The sequence below is a fragment of the Thermobia domestica genome, chromosome 8, assembly GCF_964235325.1.
Source record: "Thermobia domestica chromosome 8, izTheDome1.hap1.1, whole genome shotgun sequence".
Classification (NCBI taxonomy): domain Eukaryota; kingdom Metazoa; phylum Arthropoda; class Insecta; order Zygentoma; family Lepismatidae; genus Thermobia; species Thermobia domestica.
The window spans coordinates 26,600,018-26,620,020 of record NC_137461.1 but is presented as its reverse complement, the minus strand read 5'-3'; the positions used below and the strand labels follow the sequence as shown (position 1 = coordinate 26,620,020).

The 20,003-nt window shown below is 36.7% G+C and overlaps 1 long non-coding RNA gene across 1 annotated transcript; it reads left to right on the top strand.

Annotated features, from left to right (window-relative positions):
• The first annotated feature begins 3,567 nt into the window (after positions 1 to 3,567).
• LOC145691593 (uncharacterized) lies at positions 3,568 to 16,111 on the top strand. Its single transcript, XR_014132421.1, has 3 exons — positions 3,568 to 3,669; positions 5,423 to 5,457; positions 15,762 to 16,111. It is a non-coding gene; the product is annotated as an uncharacterized LOC145691593 (long non-coding RNA).
• The last annotated feature ends 3,892 nt before the right edge of the window (positions 16,112 to 20,003 follow it).

Here is a 20,003-nt window from a genome sequence, read left to right as displayed (position 1 = left end):
CTAATACCTTATCTTTGATTCTGTGTTTGTAGAAGACGACGTAATATTATTCTATACTTTTATAATCTTAGTAATACTTATCTAAACAGTGTTATAAAACAAAGTCTTTTCCAACAATTAAAATTTTGAACCGACTCTACCAATAACTGGTAACTAAGTATGATATCAATAATGACTAGTTTCTGTATTATCCGCATTATATTATGTTCTTTTTCTTATGTAACTAAATGAACATTGTTTCAAGTAATGTAATGAAAATTCCACCCAAAGTATAGTTCATTTGAAAATGTGACGTTCTCAATACCGGGAGATATTTGCAAAATCCACCTGCCATTTGCTTAACACTGGATAAAGTACAAAATTTCGAAATGTGACTCTTCGTTGATAATTTGGTAATATTCTTCAGCTATCTTCCTAATGGAAGGGTCCATTCCTTAAAGAGATTATACATGAAAAGAACTTTGTTTTGAATTGAACTTCAGGGGGCACGGGGCTCTGAGGTAGAACGTTTACCTCTGGTCGGTGGGGTCCCCGGTTCGACCCCCTGCCAAATAAGTTTATGGTGGACAACATCGTGTTCGTGGGTTTTCTCGAAGTATTACCGTTTCCTCCCACATTTTAATTCTACTAATTTTTCCATCATCATTAACTTGGCTTAATCATCGTTTCAATTAGCCTAAAGGGTATAACCATGGAACGTTAAACCGAAAGATTTGAAGAATTGGTGAACTTTACCAATACAAATTGTATCCATCTTCAAATGGAACATTTGTGGCCCCGCGTAGCGTAATCACTCACGCTTTCGCCTTTGATGCAAGAGGTCTCGGGTTCGATTTCCGGTGGGGGCACTCGGTCGAAAAATTGTAACAGCTTTTTCAGGCCAGCCCCCTTGAATGAGGTTTTCCTGGGTTTTCCTCATTCACACCAGGCAAATGCCGGGATGGTACCTAACTTATAGATCCCAGGCCGCTACCTTCCTTCCCTAATCCTTTCTTGCTTCCCTTTCCCCGGATTGTGTGCTCGCCGAGGGACGTCATCCCTCAAACGTGACGGACTAAATGGCCATGAGATGCCGAGAGCCCAGAAATCTAAATCCTAAATCCTAAATGGAATATTTAAAAAAAAAATGTTTACAATGAAGTTCATATAGGCCTATCTGTCTATTCACTATTTGGTACTCATGTTTTAAAACAGCACTAAACAACCAGAAACAAATGAAATTTACATAAACTACATAAACTCAGGAGCAAAAATGTGTTATTGGTGTAAAATAGATATAATTATTTTCGTTGCTTCATATGTTGTAATTTATTTATTACTGAAAAGATTTTTTCTCAACTTAATATTTTAATTTAATAATTTCAGGATCTGGAAGCAAGAACATTGCTGGATGGTAAGTCCATTTTGTAAGTCACACTTTCTCTCTGTATTTAAACATAAAATATCAGAACATTAAAACATCGTTTGCTGTTTTGGTTAAGTATGTGAGAGTTTAATGCAAATGTATTATCATAGTATGCATTGGAATGATAAATATAACAATAAAAGCTTTTATACGTCTGATAGAAGGTTTGTTTGGACCTAGATTTCCTAATAGTTGGATTCTTTAAATTTTTAACCCTTTAGGGACAGCTTTTTTTTTTAAAATTCAGTCTTCCATGAGAGACAAAAAAAGCCATTTATTGAACTGAAGTTTTATTATATTCCAATACATATAATGATTTACCTGAGAAATTAACCAAAAATGTTACTTATAAACTGTACCGTTCTCTCCATTCACTTTTCTATATATATATATATATATATATATATATATATATATATATATATATATATATATATATATATATATATGTATGTATATGTATATATATATATCCCCCCCAGAAAGCAGAAAGATGCTAAGCACCAAAATGCAAATTTCTCAGGAGATGAATAAAATTGAATGAAGCACTAATTAATTCCGATTCTTTCTTTCTTCTAGAATTCAGTTTTCACTGCAGACGTTTCATATTGTCTCCTGCCACTTGTATCCTTTCTATACAACATTAAACATGAAATTGGTAGTCAGGATATACACTTAGTTGGAAATTACGGGAAATGGCGTTTAGCACCTTTCTGCTTTCGGGAACGATATATATCACATTATTTCTGAAAGGAACAATGGGCTCTTTTATTATATGCTACAACCTCTTTAGAAGGTTTAGGGACAGCTATCAGTCTTCTTCAGACATGTAAAAAAAAAAAAAAAAAAAAAAAAAAAAAAAAAAAAAAAAAAGCACCCAGTAAAAGACATTCAAGCCTATGGTTGGGTGCTGAATAATTTTGTCATGTTTTGATGCCCTGTGATCCACCCACGCTATGTCAATCCTAGTTGATTCCACCTTCGAAACGTATGGTTCAAATTTAGTCGGAAGGACGCCAGTTTTGACTCGCGCAATTATGTGATGTGTAAAAGAGTGTCGCCACCAAAGATTTTACGGAAATGTTCTTTCAATGCTATTAGTCTACAGCGTTCTTTTCGTGCTATTAGTTCACATTTGAGCTTAAATGTTATAGCAATTGTCACAAACCATTAAGGGGACGCCGAGAGCTATGGATTTGACACTAGTCTCGGGCATTTTATTTTTCATCCCTTCTCCTCTCATGACGATGGAGGTTGAACTTGGACTTAAAGGATATCAGAAGTGTCACTATTCATCTCATTGACCCTGAAAAGCATGGATTCAACATTAATATCGATTATTTTTACTTATCATCCATTTCCCATTCCATTTCTATTAGTAAACTTGAGGCGTCTTACTCCTACAATTTTCTTTTTCAGATTGTAAGTCATTTATGTACCAAGATTAGTTGAAAATGCTTCAGGTGTTCCAAAATTAAGGTGTAACACACATATCCACAAACATTTCATATACCTATATAGGCATACCTAGGTATACTCCATCCTCTTTCAGTGGAAAATTGTATTTTCTTTCGTAGTATTTCTCCATTATTCTTACTTGCTATCGTATCATTTTACTTATGAAGGATATTTGAGTCAAAATCTTTTTCTTTTGCAAAAGTTGCTTGCAATATTTTGTGTATTTTATATTGTAAAACAAAGAAAATGCGTGTAAGTGAAGAACGTTGTGTTGTAGAGCCCTAACTACGATGCAAGAAAGAAATAATAAATAAATAATATATGTAAGAATAATTACCCCTTAATTATTAACAAAGGGGATTGAACAGACGCCCAGCTTATACATTTTTAGATATTTCTTTATGAAAAAGGCTGGTAACAATTAAGACATTCCTCATTTTGAGATTAAAAAAAACTAAAACTATATAGTAAACAGATCACCTCCAAGTATCAAAAACAATATAAAAAAAATGAAATCATTTTAAAATAAAAGTAACAACATGTTTTGTTTGTAAACGCGGAAGGTTTTAGGAAAGTGAAATCAAAAATCATTTCATAAACAATCCTAGTTTCAACTTTCAGTTCCGCAAATAGTAAAAATGAAAGTGCAAGAAAACTACTATATAAACCTTAAACAATTTAGTTAAATCGTTCAAATATCTATCATCCATACGCCTCTTAGTGACTACTCGTGCTTACTCGAAACGGAGATCAGTGATTTCAGAAAGTGCTGTGCAGATTGTGTTTGCAATGAACACCATCATATTGTAAGTACGCTCACAAGAACTCTGATGGTAACCATAATAAAATTCACACAAGAAAGTCTTAACATAAAAGCAAGTATGCAAACCTCATTAAAATCATGACACTGTTATTCATTTCATAGGCACTTGGTGATGATTAAAATTTATATTCACTTTGTTATACATAATTCCAATAAATTAGTTTTCATTATATCATGTCTTTAATATCTAGTTACTAGCTCTATACTACCTGCCCTATGGCAATCAGTCAATATCAATCAACCATATTTTTTTAAAATTATTTCTTACAATGCATGCCTATCTTCTGCATTTTTCGTTCTTTTTTCTTTCCATCATAAAAGTTTCTTTGCTGATTTTCACGTAGTATATTTTGTGGCAGTTATTTAGGGACGCGAGTGTGCTCATTTCCTCACGTTAATACATTTGTTACAAAATTGAGCCATTGCATTGTGTTATTAGAGTTTATCGTCCCTTTCAACACCGGGGTTATACGTGGGTCTACAGCTTAACTTGGAATCCGAACTATACTAGCTCTCGCCGGATATCGAATCCGGATCTCCCGCTCGGAAGATGAAAAATTGAACCACTAAATGTACGTGAAGTTATTATATTATTTTTCCATTCCAAGTACTGTGCTGTATATATCTTATTAGTTGAGTTCTTGAGGTTTAAATTCAAGTAAATAGTTAGATGACGATGTTTTATATGAAGAAAGTAGTGCTAATTTGGGTAATTACTCACCTGGGTCTGAACCAGATTATTGTGTAGCAGGAACATGATTAGATACATCTGCTAAGAGAAGATGCATCATCTGTTCTAACTTACAAATAAATATGTTGAAGTTTGATCTAGTATCATCACCTAGGAAAATATATGTATTTGAAACATTTGCGACAGTACGTGAGCAGTGTCTGAATAGACAAGAATCATCAAAGAAAGACTTCTGTATGTTTTGAATATTGTCAATGGAAAATTCAATATTGTTTTCGGGAATGTTAATTTTGTGATTTCATGTTTATTCTTCCTACAGACGAAGCTCCTTTATGGCTAAGCGGTTAGCATAGACGTTTCTGGTGTGGGAGACCTGAGTTCGATTCCCGGCGGGAGTTCATGTGGTTCGGATTCCACGTTAATCGGTAGATCTACTTCTCATATAGCATCGCTGCTAAACGGGACGTTACACTAAAAATCAACTCAACTCTTTCTAGAGACGAGTAGTTATACCATATATATGTGTATGTTTTACTGTCATTGGTTCTGCTTTGTAGTTTCCGAACATGTGTGCATGTGGTCATTATAACATCATTGGTCTTCTTAAGTTACAACTCAAATTCCTGAATAGGGATGCGCACGAGACAAGATTTGAGGCTGTCTCGTCTCGAAAATGAGGTGTAAAAGTGATGTCTCGACTCGAAAAATGTATGCTTTTCAATTGGAAGAGCTGTGCCTCGACTTGAATTTTGTCAGGAAAATTCTGTCTCGACTCGTCTCGTGCGCATCCCTATTCCTGAGAAATATCAAAATTCTAAGAATTTTAATGTTTATGTTTCTTGTACATAACGTTGTTCAAATGTATTTGAACGTTAATTTCTGTATCTGTACGTTTCTTTATCGAATAAATATGTGTTAGGGCATTTTAAGTGTTCACAAAACTGAGCATTTGTGTTTATTTGTGTAAATATAACCTCGTCAAGAAAGAAAGTTTAATCAATATTATGCTAATATATATTTTTATTTATTTTTTTTTTATTTTCAGATGTGAAGGACGTAGAGGACTCTGAACATGAGCGGGTAAGATGTAACATTAATTTGAATTTAACAACAAAATAATATATTTGTACTATTATGTTTATTCTCAAAGTACTTCAGTCTTAATATCATTCCAATGCTCATAATTAAAACAGAAAACCTCACCATTGATACCACTTTATCGAAGGAACTCAAGGTGCTACGCGAGGAGGGTTGAGAGATCCAACGAACTTGAGGAGTATGTCGCTGTAGTGTAGTTATTAGAAGGATTAACTAAGCAGAAAAAGGCGTCAGCGGTGCAGATGGAGACCAAGTATTCAGTGGCGGATCCAGAAAATGTTTTTTTTTGGGGGGGGCTAGAACAACATAATTTTGAAAAACAATGGAGCTCATTTTTGCTGCTCAAATTTGATAGCAATGTATAATACACATGCATATAGTTAAAAATATGCTAGTTCATGAAAAAAAAAATAAGTGGCATTACCTGATATTCTACCACATCTATTTAAAAAAATTATTTTATTAATATTATTACATTGTTCAATGTGTCTCATTGTCATGTTTTTTTCTGTATTCTTAATGAGCTAGGATTAAAAACAAATCTTCGAGAGATACATAAAATACTTTGTAACAAAGAATACATATCACAAACTCCACGTCAAAACAGAACTAAAAAATACAAAATTTATATATATTTGCTTCAGTCATACAGAAATTGCAAACTTCTGAGCGAAGAGATCCACTACTTCAGACACATCAATTGTAATATCTTCTCTCAATATTCATTAGGGCTAACCTTACTAAGTCTGTCTTGACCCATCGTTGTTCTCAGAGAAGATTGTTACCAATTTTGAAGTAGAAAAACTTCTTTCTGCAGAACATGTTGTTAGTAGTAAATCAGACAGAAGATGTAGCAGTTGTTTTATGTTTAAGAAAAAATCGCAAGATGGATCTTGATAAACTCCAGTGATCCCGTCACAAAGTCACTTCATTTTTTTGTTCAATTTCATTTCCACATAGATCCTCACGGTAAATTTGTGATGATTTTACCACGCTTTCTTCATGCAATTGTGCCATAAATGCTGGAATCAAACTAAACAAAGCCATCACTTTTGAGTTCGCTAAAGCAAATCTTGAGGTCAGTTCACTTATGACGTGATTCGAAAAAGGAATGTACACATTTATATTGAAATATTCATGTGGGGTATGTGCTTCTACATTTGAGCTGTGAGTTTGGCGTTTTATAGTCAAAGGAAACGTGATATCGACATCATAGGAAATAGCAACCTCTTCGACCATATTAAAGATCTTACTGTAATATGGTCATTCCTAGTACAGAACGAAAATTCACAGAATCACCCAATGTACTTTGAGATATTAGTGCAAAACTTCTTCAGTTAGCATCACCAAACAAAAGTTCTCCACTGCTCCTCTATGGGTGTCTGTTTACAACTTGGTTAACGATTTGGCTGTCAAGGCCATCGTCATTCGTAATTGAAAAGACCAACAGTTAATATCTAAAGACAAACAGAAGAGTAGAGACAAACAGAACAATTTTCCTCGATCATCAATTTTCCTAATTCAGATGAAAACTTATTTATCACTTCAGCAAAATGTTCAGCACTTTTACTGTGAATGACCTTAAATTCTTCTTGTTCTGATATTTTTTTGGGGGAGGGGGGCTTCAGCCCCAAATCCCCGCCCTTTAAATCTGCTACTGCAAGTATATACTAATGGTTGGAAGTTGACAGCTCTATCATTAATTATCTGAGGTTGAAGACAAGTTTATTAACATAAATGGACAGAATAATGCTATTAAATATGTAATACACTCCATACAAGTAACTTTTCATTCTTAGCAAATCTGCTTTGAGATTTCCAAACTATGCTTAAGCTTCTTATCCTTATGTGGTTTGCGCATATTCCTTTGATGTGGGTGACTTGGTTTCGATTTTCGGTGGGAGCTTATGTAGTGGCTCTGATTTCACGTTTATGTCTCATATAGCCTCTCTGCCAAATCAATCTAATCCAAACCGTGCTATTCATTAGGGTTAGGATTAACCCTTTTTAGGATTTCCAATTTTTACATTTGCGATTTGTAAAAAAAAAAAAAAAAAAAAAAAAAAAAAAATCCTAAAATCTGCTTTGTATGCCCACTAACTGGCACGTAGCCAAGGAGGTCCCCCTTCGAGACCAGAAATGAAAAAAATTAAGGAAGGATTAAACAAAATAAAATGAAAAAAGAAGGATCAACGTTAAAAATAAAAAAAAAACTACAGGAAGTTTTGGTTACTCTTTCTTATGAGGAGATTTGTATTATTTGCAATACATGGTGGCGAAGTAAGTGAGATATCCTGGAAGAGTCAGGGAATTTGAAATTTCAAGAAAAGTTACTGAATTCTCAGAATTTCTGCTACTAGTCAGGAAGATTTCAAGCTTTCGAAAGCATAGTGCCGTTGTGTAACAGCGTGGACATTTTTTATCATAATTTTTCGTCATTGCATCCTTCCAATATCAAATATGTTATTTCAAAAACAATTTTCTACTGCTCCTTTAACCTGTCATTTGAAACAGATAGTAGTTGACGGAATATTAAAAACAAAAATTTGTGTGGAAAGTTCTGTTAGCATTTGATTCAACAGAGAAAGGAACGCAGATATTGTAAACTTGAGTATGTAGTTTTTACAATAGTGAATATGTACTTTTTATAATAGTTGAGGTCATAATGAAAGGAAAATTGTTATATTTGAATAAACTGAGGAAGGACGTAAATATTTTAAAATCTTCAATACGTTCTTTTATTATTATTATTTTACTCGAGATTTCTTCATAGTTTGTTATTAAAATACTTGCCAACATATCCTCATTTTATTGTCCTAACAAACCAACATATGTTGATAGTAAACTAGTTTAGATTGATCAATCTCCTGGGTCTTCAGAATTTCATGTCACGCCCCCCCAATCCCGTTACGAAATCCTGGCTAAACGAACCAATATATGTTTCAGTAAAATAGTTTAAAATGATCGAGCCCCTGGTATGATGATCACAGTATTTCATGTCACGGACCCCTTCCCCCCCTTCACGAAATCCTAGCTACGTGCCTGCCACTAATGATTAATAGTGTAACCTTTGGAAAGTTTCTTAGGATTTACTAAAAGAGCAAAACTTAAGCTTTTATTTAACACCCGGATGAGCCCAATAACTTGAAAAATAAGGAAGTTATGATCATTTTAGTTCATTGATTCTGTGTACCGGAAAGTGAATTTGGCGCAAAATCCACATTTTTCAAAAATTCCTCTTCGACCCATTTCTCATCCAAAAAATCGGGAAAAAAATAATTAAGCATAATTTCATTGATATTTATGTATGGAAACATTTTGAAGAGAATCTTAGACATTGAAGTAGACGGTTCTTTAATTAATTGAGCCATTGAAATACATCAATTTATCTTTTATATACTTAGTTTAATAAATATAAAATGAGAAGTGTACAATTTACCTCTACACACTTTTCTTCAAGGTGTCTACCTAGTCAACTGAATAAATCTATTTATTCTTACGTTGTCATGACGACGACAAAACCTTTTAATTTCTTTATATATTAACATTATTATTTCTTTTTCTTTTTCTTCTTCTAATAAACAGAATCAGCCTAGTACATATTTAAAATGCATTATGGCCCAAAATTACAAGTAAATAATGATTTACAAGTAAAATATACAACATACTGTTGTAGAAGCACGTTGCTCTAGGTGAGTTGACATGGGATGACCCATATGTACCCTATCCAAAATTCATGTTTCAGAACAGTAAAGTACTCACGCAAGAACTTTTATAGAGTTTGACTACTAGCATAGTCAATTTGAAGTATTCACCAACTATCTCTATAAAAACTGTTGCGGTAGTACCACAGGACTCTGAAACAGATACTTTTATAGGGCATATAGACTCGACTACGGTAGGTCACACAGTTTTGGAGCTATGGACCTTTAAAGTTAATTTTTTCATGTATTCGGCAGCCTATAACTCCGAAAGGAAGCATTTGTGCACCTAGTATGGTCTATAAAGGCTGTTGTATGAAATAAATAAATAAATAAATAGAAATATACTTTTTGTCTTATCTTGGTGTCAGGAATCACCTGCCATACGTTGGTGTTGTTTTTAAACACTCTGTATAGAACTAATAATTCGTGATTTCGCATATAAAAATTAAAAAAAAAAAGTAGCACATTCTTAAGAGTTACAGCTTGCAGATAATTAAAAGTAGCCCAAAAAGTAGCCAGTCGTGTAATTTGAAATTTTGGCGAGAACACTAAAAAAAATCGCCCAATCTGCTACTTGTAGCCAGTGATGGCAATTTAGCCTATTTTTAGCTAAACCTAGCCTATTTAGCCATACAAATTTACGAAATGCTTATAGTCTTAAATACAGTTTATTTGATGAAACTCTTTTGTTATTTTTGTTTTTTTCTTATTAGCCTTTTATATTTTTTATAACATTAAGATACACATTTATTTCAATGTTTCAAATATATTACACACCAAGGCTGTTATGAATAGAGGCTCTGCCCATATGTATCTTCATCCTATTAAATCAATGAAGCCAAAAAACAACCGAGCATCAGCACGTCTGATTGGCTACTCTCGTTTCTGCCATTGCCTGATTGGCTACTTTCATTTCCGCCATGATTGTTGGCTCAAAACATTGCGATCCTATTGAGCGGAGTGGGCAGAGTAGGGGTGGCGAAACTGTGACGTATGGCTTCAGGATTTTGTTGTAAGAGCAGATCCTCTATTTTGTAAGATCCTTGCTACACACAATCAGAAATAAAGCTATTTTTGCCTAATCATTTTACATTTAAAATTTAAAATGAAATATATATATATATATATATATATATATATATATATATATATATATATATATAGATAGATAGATAGATAGATAGATAGATAGATAAATATAGATATAGATATATGGATATACAGTATATAGATATAGATATATTGTTTTTTAATTAAGCTGAAAAACATGTAGAAGATTTAATTAATTCTAAAATACATTTTTCTTTTAAAATAAAGTGTAATTGTTGAAACTAATAGTCTGTTTTTCTGTATGTATTATCGTAGTAATTGATTTCTCTAGACAAAGGGTCTTATATTACGCAACAAACACTTATTTTTTGTTCTTCTTCTTTTCTCTGGCCACGCTCAGATTTACAACTACTTAACAATACTTATCGACTCAGAACTAATTTTTAATGTCGCTCCCATAACGGCCCCGTTTGCAACTATTTAATTATTTTAATTTTCGCATTTCATTGCAAGAATGAAAATTTTCTATTTTTTTTTTTAAATAGTAAACTGTTCGGTTCTTCAAGCCACAGAGATTGTTTCTGTTTATTAAAGGAAACAATTAGGATATCTTATTAGCTTGAAAACTCTCAATGCAATCATGATGATTCAAGTGGTTGCACGGAGATAAAAGAAGTGTTTGTAAGCACTATGATCTGCCACAAAAGGTACTACTGAAAATTGGAATAGTGGCAGTCTATTAACACAACCAATCCACAACGATGGTGAAACAGATTCCAGCGCCTCGGCTAGCTGCGACGTCATTGACAGTGTTGAATTCAGACATTTTCACCCGGGGGGAATGTCAACTCCTCGGGGGGGGGGGAGGGTTGTTTTTCTGTATTTTTGCAAGAAAGCAGCAGCATATTTAACAATTCCATTCACATACACATCTTACCTAATATTGAGACTAATTGCTGATAAATATTCAATGTGAAATTATAATTAAAAAAAACAAAAAACAATCGTTTGATTTCATCTAAAGCATTAAATAAAGACTGGCAAAAATATTTTAGACTAAACTTTAACTGCTATTTACAGTAGCTATTTTTGTTATTATTTCCTATATTCAGTAGTTATTGTTTGTTACTAATGTAGAAGTTTTTAAAAAGATTTAAATTAACTCAAATATTTTTTGTCCTAAAACAAACAGAAATATCTTAACAAAAAGTTATCATTCTTTCTCACACTTCTGATTCTAAATCAAGCATATTAGCCTTGGTTTCTTCACTGCATACACATCAATAGTTTAGTTTACGAAATCTTCAGTAGGATTAGTGCCGTGTCGTGGAAAATCAGCGCTTGGCGCGAGAGTATACGACGGCACCCCCGTATATATGAGTGAGGTCGACAGACCAGCCGCAAAGGTGAGAAAATTTTAAAAAGTAAACCATGCTTTTCCTTGATTTTGAGCACTTTTCATTACTTTTTTTCTTTTATTTTATATAATATGTACACATGTGTTTTATTCCTCTGTCTTTCTTTCCCTCTTTTCTTTTCTTTTTCCCTCCCGAATTTTGCATCCCTTACTTCGGCGCCCGGGCCCGTCGCCCCGCTTGCCCCTCCCCCATGGCACGGCTCTGAGCAGGATCTTCAACACCTTCAATAGCGATCTTTCACTTATATACTACTATCATATTGATAAATTCTATATAAATCTCTAATCCAGGAGGGATAACTGTTCCTCCCTGATCCCTCTAAATGACGTCCTCTGAATCTCTCCCTTTAACTTAATTATTTTTAATTAAAGAAAGGTGTGTTTACTTTAACAATCGTAAAACACATTTACGTCTGTTACTTCCGATGCGAGAAATGGGATTTAGGTGCCCTATTTCAAAAAATGCAAGAACTGCACATTTTCAAGAACTGAAATCTGTTGACATCAGAGATCATATGGAATGATCGAAAGATCTTCCTATCTTTCCTTTCCTATCTCAACCTGTGCTAGTGCTACCTACAAATATACAATATAGGGCGAGAGTATAGTACCTACTAAGATACAAACCTTTCTTCAACAGTTGACAATTTCATGTTCTGCCAAACTCGGTCATAGAGTTAAGAAATACAAGTTTTATTGGCTATTTGGTATTCTATCTTAGATGTTACATATTTAATATTTATATAGAATGGGTCTGCGTCATTTATGTGTATATTGAGAGATTGGATTTCGTCTGCACGTGCACGGAAAGAAAGCAAATAATTATGTGAAGTAATTTCTACATTTTGTGACTGAAATTCTTTGAGTTTCACCGGGGGGAATGAATTTTCTTCGGGGGGGGGGAGATTCCCCCCGGGCTACCCCCTGAATTCAACCCTGCGTCATTGATGTTGACTTATTTCAATTCAACTGATAATATGGCTGATGATTTTTACGCAAATCAGATGAGTTGTTGATGGATTTTATTGTAATTTAAAGTTATTGATGCCCTTCTTTATCGCCACCAACGACCCTCCAAACCTCGCCGAGTGACAGACCCAATCTCCTTCAACATCAAGGTTATCGAGAACAAACTTTCCGATAGCGATGTCCATGGAGCAGTCAGACTCCTCATCTCTGATGACACTTTGGCGCCTCCAGAAGCTACAGTGCTAGATGCATTACGCAACAAACACCCTACACACAGTCATACTTTCACACCCCCTGCACTCATTGACAACGCTCCAGCCGTCCCTAGAGTTTCTGTCAAAGAAGTACAGAAAGCTCTTCGATCCTTCTCTTCCGGCTCTGCAGGAGGTATGGATAGTTTACGCCCTTCCATTCTCAAGGATCTTTTGCTGTGCCAGGATATCGATTCTAGAGACCGTCTGTTAAGCACTATCAGTGATTTTCTTCACATAATTCTCACTGGAAACGTACCTACAGAAATTAGACCACTATTTTTCGGAGCGTCGCTTATAGCGTTAAGGAAGAAAGGTGGTGATATACGCCCCATCGCTGTCGGTAACGTTTGAAGACGGCTTTCAGCCAAGATAGTATGCCAAAGAATTAGGGAACCGTTAACTACTTTCTTGTCACCACATCAGCTGGGAGTGTGCGTTCCTCATGGCTCAGAAGTTACAGCCCATGTCGCCCGACTGTATTATTCTCATCCCCACAAACAAGAGAAAATTTTCTTGAAACTAGATTTCCGGAATGCGTTCAACGAGATCAACAGAGACTCTATGCTTACAGCCGTAAAAACGCACTTCCCTTATATATACACTTTCATACATCAGTGTTACTCACAGCCGAGTCATCTATTTTTTGGTGAAGATATCATACTCTCCCAGCGAGGTGTTCAACAAGGCGACCCCCTAGGACCTGCTTTATTTGCGTTAACACTTCAATCTATTGTCAGAAATATCAATACCGAGTTAAACATTTGGTACCTCGACGATGGGACTATAGCTGGAGACAAGGAAGATGTCCTCGAAGCTTTGTCCAAGATTCGTACTCAATCTCGTGACATTGGATTACAACTCAATTTCTGCAAATGTGAAGTCGGTTTCCTGGAAGTCTCATACGAACAGGCCAACATCCTTTACTCCCTTTTCAACGAAGTTGCACCTGGAATTCAACTTATATCATCCGACAGAGCCTCCCTTTTAGGTGCAGCGCTACACACTGATACTAGACGCATTTTGTTATTGGACAAGATATCTAAATTAGATCTCTTCTTCACTCGCCTATCAAAGTTATCTACCCACTCAGCTTTTTATCTCCTACGGGTCCCATTAGCCATTCCAAGACTGCTATATTTCCTTCGTAGTTCTCCATCCTGGCATGAGACAGATCTTTTGGAACAATATGATGAATCCATCCGACTTGGCCTAGAATCTCTTCTCAACTGCTCTCTCACAGATAACTCATGGCTACAAGCATCTCTCCCTGTGGATCACGGAGGTCTAGGAATTCGTCGAGCCCTTGACTTGGCTACTCCATCTTTCCTTTCATCCATGTATAGCTCTATGCCTTTGATCACTTCTCTTCTTCGCAAGGATATTCATCAGGATTCAGAAGCTGAGATAAATGATTGTATCTCCCAGTGGATATCGTGCGGTGGACTCGATCTACCTGATTTTGATAAGAGAAGTTGCTCCTCTTATAGACTCCAGCTTATCTTCTATTCTTCAGTCCTCCACCAATCCTGAAGATAAGGCACGTCTTCTTGCCACTTCTTCCCCTGAAGCAGATGCCTGGTTACAAGCTATCCCATCTTCTTCCCTAGGACTGCATCTTCCCGACGAAAGTTTTCGAATCGCTTGTGCGTTACGTTTGGGAGCAGATGTCTGTGAACAACACCAGTGCCCTGCTTGCGGAAGTTTAGTGGGTAAGAAAGGTATACATGGCCTATCATGTGTTCACAGTGCTGGCAGATACTCTCGACACTCCACTGTTAACGATCTCATTATGAGAGCCCTCATATCCTCTGGAACGCCTTCCGTGAGAGAGCCAATGGGGTGTAGTCGCTCTGATGGCAAGAGACCTGATGGAATGTCTTTGGTGCCTTGGAAACGAGGGAAGGCTTTAATATGGGATTTCACTTGTACCGATACCCTGGCCCCCTCTAATCTTCCTTCATCTTCGACAAAAGCTGGGACGGTTGCAACTCGCAGAGAATATGAAAAGAGACGAAAGTATAGCAACCTGTTGGGCAAATACCACTTCGTCACCATAGCCATTGAAATTTGTGGGTCCTGGGGTCAGGAAGGTCTAAACTTCATTAATGAAGTTGGACACCGTATAGCTATTAACACAGGAGACACCCGAGCTTCATCCTACCTTATACAAAGGATAAGTATGGCTGTTCAAAGAGGGAACGTAGCAGCGATGCTAGGAACTCTCCCTCCGGGAAAAGCTTTGGACGAAATTTTCCTTTTGTAATCACACTCCTCTAACCAAACTCTCGAAAAAAAAATATATTATTGTGTATTTAATGACTTTAGATTTGTGGAAAGAATGTGTGCAGAATAAAGTAATTTAAAGTAATTTATATTGCTTGTTAGTCTTCAGCTGATAAAATTCAACAATTTCAAATTTTACTATAACTTACACAAAACTATAACTTACTATAACTTACTATACTATACTATACTATAACTTACTATAACACACACAACCTTTATGATCCTTTATGATCCAGCACACACAAAAAAGGGTTTTAAATCTACAATGTGGGTTAAAGGTTAGCAGTTCAAAATCTAACCAAAATCTAGCCATAAAAATGCTTATTTGTGAAGGATATCTACCGTATTTTATTCAGAGGTTGTTGGCAACACTGCTTGTAGCCCGATCTGGCAACACTTGTTTGGAAGTCTACTATAGGTTCGCAATATGAGACGAATCCACTTGGTTTTCTTCTGTCTTTCTGTTAATAATTCACCAATGATCCAAATACTTGTTCCTTTGTATTCTTTTTGTATGTTCAAGACGTTACCTTGAATTTCGAGTCATAAAACAAGAAATCCAATTTTCTCAAAAGTGAATATCTTTGCTGTTTCTTTCTTTTTCAGGTGCGTCGCCAAAGCTTGTATAATCCTGAGGACCCGCATGTTGTGTATTGGAAACACAAGATGTCCGAGAGAGACAGAGAAAGAAAGGAGGAAATGAAGGAGAGATTTGAGGAAATTAAGGATGGACTTATGGAGAAGTTTATGGGATTTTTGCCTTAAATGCTTCTTCAAACACAATGCTACTGTAACTCATAATACATTGATAAAACTATACATTGTATTGATTTGTGGTTTTGTTTTTCTTTGTTCAAGAAGTACCCATATATTGCAAACTGTGTCAAACATAAAGTATTCTTTAAAATATTTGTTCCACAGTTATGCCCTAAATGTAATTCAATATGCAATAAATCTCTTCGAAAAATGTTGTATTTTCTTTCTTTTAATTGCGTTTAGCAAATCAGTCATACAACAGTCAATATAATTTAAGGTAGGTTTCCATGCTGCAAAAATGTCGTAGCTGTCACTCAAAAATCTTGCAGCCGCATCTTCCTATTTACTGTTTACACATTACAATTTTCTGAAAGCAAGAAATATACCTCCATCCACTGACGTAAATCCCGGAGCGATGAGGGGAACATGTTCCCTCCAATCTTGGAACTGGGGGACTGTATCTCCAATAATCGGATTTGAAATATGTTTTTGGGGAGAAATGTTATGATTTGTGTTCGATTGCTGCGGGAAAAGGTGAGATGAAATTGATGTCCCCCTTGAATAAGCCTTAAATCTGCCAGCCGTTCACTGTTGAAGATAATTCTGCTCCCCTGATCCTCCACAGCATTGTTCTTCAACTTCATAAATATATACAACATAATATTTAAGCAACGTTGAAAATATTTGTGAGGTTGAGGAGCAGTGCTGTGGAGGATAGGGATGCGCACGAGTCGAGTCGAGTCGAGATTTAATCCTGTCTCGACTCGTCTCGAGAAAATGTTGTCTCAACTCGAAAATATGTTGCTGTCTCGACTCGTGTCTCGACTCGACTCGAATTCGAGTCGAGACGTCTCGAAATTCGAGTCGAGACAAAATATACGAGTTAAAATATACACACACGTCAGCCAGGCCATTATGAATACCTACCTAATTGTTAGTATGTCCACCTTTTGGCACGAATAACAACGGCAACTCGTCTTGGCATGGTCGCAATGTGGGTCGCTGGAGAGAAATGAAATGAAATGAAATCTTTAAGTTTTACGTCCCACGATTATGCCGGTTAGGCTAAAGAAGACGGTAATGATGAGAGATGAGTGAAACGGTGGAATGAAGAAAGTGGGAGGAAACGGGAAACGCAAGAAAACCCACTAGCACGGTGATTGTCCACCACAAAGTCCACACGGCGCGAGATGGGATCGAACCAGGGACCCCAAGCACCGGAGGTAAACGCTCTACTACTGAGACACCGCGCCCCCACTCGCTGGAGAGAGTTGGCACCACATATGCACACACAGGGCATCTAATTCCCTTAAATTCCGGGGAGGGGGTGATGCGCCCTTACATCACGTTCAATCACATCCCTGATCCGTTGGGTTCAGATACGGAGAATTTGGGGGCCAGCACATCACTTGGAATTCGCTTCTGTGTTCCTCGAACCACTCCATCACACTCCTGGCCTTGTGACATGGTGCATTATCTTGTCGAAAAATACCATTGCCGATGGGAAACATGGCCGTCATGAAGGAGTGTACGTAGTCCGCAAGCAGCGTGCGACGCCCCGGCCGTTATGGTGCCTTACTCGAGCTCCACCAGACACATGGATGCTCACTTGAATGTTCCCCAGATAATAATTAAGCCGCAGCCAATTTGTCTCCGTCCCGCAGTACAGATGTCAAGGAGCTGTTTCCTTGGAACACGACGGATTCGCACCCTCACATCGTCATGATGAAGAAGGTATCGGGATTCTTCAGGTAATGCAACGCTCTACCATTTTGCCAAGGTCTAGTGGCGATGGTCACGTGTTCATTTCAGTTGTAGTTGACGATGTCGTGGTGTTAACATTCGCCATCGTTAGGAGTGTTCGGTGCACTGTGTGTTCAGACTAGTGTTGTGAAGCCCTGCGAAAAAAACGGAAATTTTGGGTAAAGAAATAGTTTTTTTACGGTTTTCCCGAGCTGGGGAAAAACCGGAAAATTTGGGTATTATCAGAATCATCATTTTAGTTAATCACAGAATCATTTTAGTTAATATGTTAAATCAAACATATATTTCGTAGAGATATCTTCATTGTTCTATGTAAAATTCCGGAAATTTTGAAACCATTAGAAAAAATAATTTGTTCGGAAATATTGGCAAAAACAAGAAAATATAGTTTAAAAACTATTTATTGGCCTGATGCTAGTAATCTTACTTGCTGTAATATGTCTGCAACATACACAGTGGGAAGTCGAAAATCCGAACTAATTGGGAACACAGGTAGTTCGGATTTTCAAATTGTTCGGATTTTCGAAAATGATCAAGAAAATGTCATTTACGCTTACATATACTGTACGGTATGTTCTTCTATCGATACAGTGTTTGTTCAGAACATACAGTAATTACAATACAGGTACGCAAGGCTACTTACATTTAATGTTTCTGAAGAACCTGCTTGTACTCAAAATAACACTGTTGTTGTAAGTCACAAATGACAAACCATTATGAACTTTTGTAAAAACACTGACTTCACATAACGTCGTCGGACATGCTATTGTTTGTTTACCGCTAGCGTTAAGACAAAATGTAAAAAGCTTCTAGGGATTCGCGTTCGGATTTTTGACGTTAAGATTATCGACACTTAAAGCAACAGGTTTTAATTCTACTTTACACACATATACCGCACAAGTGAGTAAATATGAGCAGCGAGAAATACATTAAGTGAAACTTCCGTTAGTTATTATTACAGACTAGCAGAATACCCATTCTTCGCAGGGGGAGAATACGTTTCATTTTGGACACAAAGGGCACCAAAACTGTCACCAATGAACTTGTGGAGCCCCAAAACTATGAATTTGACATTAATATTGATAATTTTCAATTATCTTTACATGTCATCATCCCCCTTAGAGTACTAATGAGGTTGAATTTGTGGATTTAAACGGTATCTTCTGTTCATATTAGCGAGTATGGATTCGAGGTCATTTTCGATCATATATATATATATATATATATACAGAGGCGGATCCAAGGAGGCTATAGGCCCCCTTCACACTCAAGTATACACGGCATAAAATGGGCTTCAATCCTGCTTTACACTGGATAAAACTACAAACTATGGTTTAGCCTCTCCCTTGATCCGCCACTATATATATATATAATATATATAATGCTCAAAAAATTAGGGGTTCAGCTGAAATATCACACAAGATCTTAAGATAAAGTATGAATAAGCTTGTGTTTGACTCATATATATCATATAAGAAGGAATGCTTTAAGATACACTAGAAAAATGGGGCATATTCTGATGTTGGGGCACGGAAAACCTTGTTCACATGACTCATGATACAAGACGGTCATGTGTGCACCTCTCGAACTGCTCACAAACAGGCAAGGCAACCACACTGATTGTTCCTTAATGATCACTTCGAATACCAACAGAGCCTCGCACCTGCGTGGCATAGATTCAATCAGATTATCGATGAGTTCTTGGAGGATGTTGTGCCACTCATCCAGAAGAGCGACTTCCAGCTTTGGAATGGTTGATGGACTGGCCTAGCGGCAATTCGTCTGCCAAGCATATCCCAGACATGCTCAATTGGAATGAGATCCGGAGAGCATGCTGGCCACTTCATCCGAGCGATGAGCTCCTCCGTGGCTAAGCGGTTAGCGTACGCGCCTTTGGCGTGGGAGACCCGGGTTCGATTCCCGGCGGGAGCTCATGTGGTTCGGATTCCACGTTAATCAGTAGGTCCACGTCTCATATAGCCTTGCTGCTGAAAAGGGACGTTAAACTCAAAATCAACTCAACTCATCCGAGCGATACCCTCAGCATCCAGCATCTCATCCACTAACCGAGCTCTGTGAAGACGAGTATTGTCATTCATGAAAAGGAACGAATCACCAATGGCACCAGCATAAGGAAGAACAAGAGTTTTCAGGATCTCATCCCTATATCTGAGAGCCGTCAAAGAGCCACTTCAGATGATGTGGAGATCAGTACGCCCACCAATGCTGATTCCTGCCCACACCATCAGTCCACCACCATGATACTGGGATCTTTCTCGCACAAACATGGGATTGTGTCGTGTTCCACACTCTCTCCAGATGAAAACA